Genomic DNA, 3,632 nt, shown 5'->3' on the forward strand with positions numbered 1-3,632 from the left:
AGGAGTAGAATAGGAGGTGCCAAAGTGAAGGAAAGAGTCACACCTTCCTCATGCATGGTTTAGGCGCCGGTTTTAGCTAACTTTAGGAGGGAAATTTGAATTGTTTTAGCTTGCATTTTCAGCACCTTAGGCTATAAATAGAGGTGCCTTCTTTGTAAAATTCATATTGGAATTAATCTAAGAAAACTCTACTCAAATTTTGAGTGATCATTGGAGAGCTTTTGAGCCTTCTTCTCTAGTCTTATCTTGATGGATCCATGGAGTCCTCAAGTGGCGGCAGCAACTCTTATCTAGGAGCATTCCACACTTCTAGTGGCGAGATCATCCAACATCCTTCCATCTTCATGAGCAATTCTTCTCTCCTTCCTTTCTCCTCTTTCATTTGTTTTTGTTAGCTTGTGTTCTTGAGTTTGGTTTGGTGTTCTTGATGTTTTTATGAGTATTTTGGTTCGGCAGTTTTATATTTCTGTCCATTCATCTTGTTCCTTTGCTTTTCTAGCTCATTTGTTCGGTTCAATTCTTTCTTTAAGTAATATGTTCGGTGCAATTGCATTTTGTTTCACTTTAATCGGTTCAATTTGACTATAATTGGAGCATTCTAATGAGTTTGGGATTTGGTACTAGTTTTTAATGAGTTCTTGTCTTAGAACAATGATCCAACTCTAAGAAAAAGTGCCTCTACAATGTCCAACTCAAGGTGATTCCTAAGAAGGTCAAGAACCTTTCTCTATATGGCTATTGGAATCACATCATGTGGTATCATGAGTCTTAGGTTCTTCTTGTTTAATTGTTGAGTTGTGTGCACTTTAATTTCAAGAGCTCTTCAATTTTCTTGCAATTTAAGTTTCTGTTTTAGAATTTTACTTGAGTATTCTTGCTGTTTTTTCTTTTACACCAAGTGCTTGTGAAAAGGTTTATGGCACTCATTCTTCTTATGAGTATGGTTGCTCTTTTGGAATGGCATTATCCTTCCTAGAGTTTACCTTAAGCTTCCTTTCACTTGTTGTTAAAATTTGTGATGTGTCTTTTAATTTTTGAATCATGTCAAGTTTTGTCTTAGTCATGTTATTCCATAATTGTCATTACTTCTAGTAGTACTTTTATTGTTTTTGATTGTTTCTTGCTTTAGTGTCATATAATTTTCTGAATTGATATTGATCCTTTGTGCATTTTCTTTTTAGAATTGAGTTCATACTTGTATTCTAGACCTATACAAGTTCCAATACATCATTTTCCATTATGTCTTTGCTAGTTCATAATTATGTTTTTTTATTCCTATTAGGATTCCTCTGTTTCTGAAAAAAGTGCTTACTGTTTTTCCTTATTGCAATTGATTTACTCACTGGAAAATTCTGAAATTCTGGATTTGTGATATTCAAAGTGTTAGAAAAGAGTAGAAAAAAGAATCATTCAAAAATTCAAAGTACACAAAAAGTGATAAATAAAATAAAAAAAGTGTACAATTATGCCGAAAAGAATACAGTAATCTGGCAGCGATTTTAAAAAATTTATCTCAATTAATTGGCTTACTGTTTTTAATTGATTCCAGTGCCATTATTGAGTTAACATCTTGAAGTTTCTGTGGTTTAAATTTCATAATCCATTTCGATCTACATCATTCCAGTTAAATCAGTGAATATCAAGCACAGTTTGCATTTTTTTTAAAAAAAAAATTTCCAGTAGCTAAATTTTTGTTTTCTTCATCTACTCTAGTGCTTTTCCTTAAGTATTCTTTTGTGTGCCTACTTTTCTCATTGAGTTATTTATTTTCTTGATTGTCTTTCATTCTTACTCTTTGAGTTTGTCTTACATATAGTTTTCCTTTTGCAATTACCTTTCCTTGCTTATACCTTTTCTTGTTTGTCTTTATTGTTTCATTGGTTTTGTGGTGGTTGCTTTTGAGATTGGTGTGCTTGCTTTGACATCTTTCATTTGAGGATTCCAAGGCCTCAAGATCAGATTGGTGCAAGAACATTATTTCTTTGAGAGTGACCTCTTTTTCTACCTCATTTCACTTCGGCAGTTTCAATTGCCAAGCTCACTGTTTTTGCTAATTTTTAACTTGTTTGCTGTTTTTGTGTGTTTGCTGTTTTTAATTACAAATGGCTGGATTTTCAAGTGATGCATCCTACAAGCAGAATTCTCCTTCCAAAGCTTCAATCCTTGGTGAATTACATGAAGCTCAAAGAACAATTAGACGGTTGGAGGAGAAAATGCAAAAGATGGAGGTCCAACAAGCTAGACCCTCTCCTTCTATCCATGATGGACATCATTCTCATAGACCATCTTCAAGAGCTTCTTCAAATGATTTTGGCCGTGAAGATGAGCATAGGAGAAGGAGGCCTCCACCCCAAGTCCATGGACAAATACATCATCACCAAGGGGAAAGAATTCACTACGGCAATGGCTTCTATCATGATGCAAAGTCCAAGCTTCCTTCGGTCAAACTACCTTGTTTTAATGGTTCTAGTGATCCAAATGTCTATTTAGATTGGGAGGCTAAGTGTGAACAAATTTTTGAGATCCATGAGATCCAAGATGAGCATAAGCTCAAGCTAGCCACCCTAGAGTTTAGTGATTATGCCATGAAATGGTGGCATGGAATTGTAAAGGACATTATCTATCACAAGGGTCCTCTCGTGGACTCTTGGAACTCTTTGAAGGATCATATGCGCGCTAGGTTTGTGCCCCCACATTTTAGGAAAGACCTCATGTTGAGGCTCCAACGGTTTCAACAAGGCACGCTAAATGTGGATGAATATTATAAGGAGCTTGAGACGCTTGTGCTTAAAATTGAATTAGAAGAAAGTGAAGAAGCCATGGTTGCTAGGTTTGTGAGTGGTCTTAGGAAGGATATTCAAGACATTGTTGAGTTACAAGAGTATTCATCATTGGGCTCTTTAGTTCATCTTGCAATGAAGGTGGAAGCCCAACTTGCTAAGAAAAACTCTTTTAAAAATGCTTCCAATGATGGATACTACTCCAAGTCTTGGAGAAACAAAACTTCTTTTTCTAAACATCCTTCCAAAGATTCTTCTTTCAAACCCAAGGAATCTAAGCCATCTACTTCTAGGCCTAAATCTCCCACTAGAACGTCTAATACTAAATGCTTTAAATGTATGGGTTATGGTCATATTGCTGCAAATTGTCCTTCCAAACGAAGTATGTACATGCATGAGGGCATTGTAGTTAGTGAGCATGATTCGGATTCTCCTAAGCATTCATTGCATTCTCATGCATCTAGTGAGGAAGAGAGCGAATGTCCACATGAAGGGGACTTGTTAGTTGTGAAAAGACTTCTTGGACAAGTTTCACAACCTTTTGATGAAAGTCAAAGGGAAAATATTTTCCATACAAGATGTCTTATTCAAAACAACATTTGTTCCTTGATAGTGGATGGGGGTAGTTGTGCAAATGTGGCTAGTACAAGAGTAGTAGATAAGCTTGGATTGCCTACTATCTCTCATACAAAGCCCTACAAATTACAATGACTTAGTGAAGTAGGAGAAATAATTGTTAATAAACAAGTCCTCATCCATTTCTCCATTGGAAAATACAAAGATGAGGTATTATGTGATGTTGTGCCCATGGAAGCCACTCATGTTCTTTTGGGAAGGCCTTGGCAATTTGAT

Source organism: Phaseolus vulgaris, chromosome 1 (assembly GCF_000499845.2).
Source record: "Phaseolus vulgaris cultivar G19833 chromosome 1, P. vulgaris v2.0, whole genome shotgun sequence".
NCBI classification, from domain to species: Eukaryota; Viridiplantae; Streptophyta; class Magnoliopsida; order Fabales; family Fabaceae; genus Phaseolus; species Phaseolus vulgaris.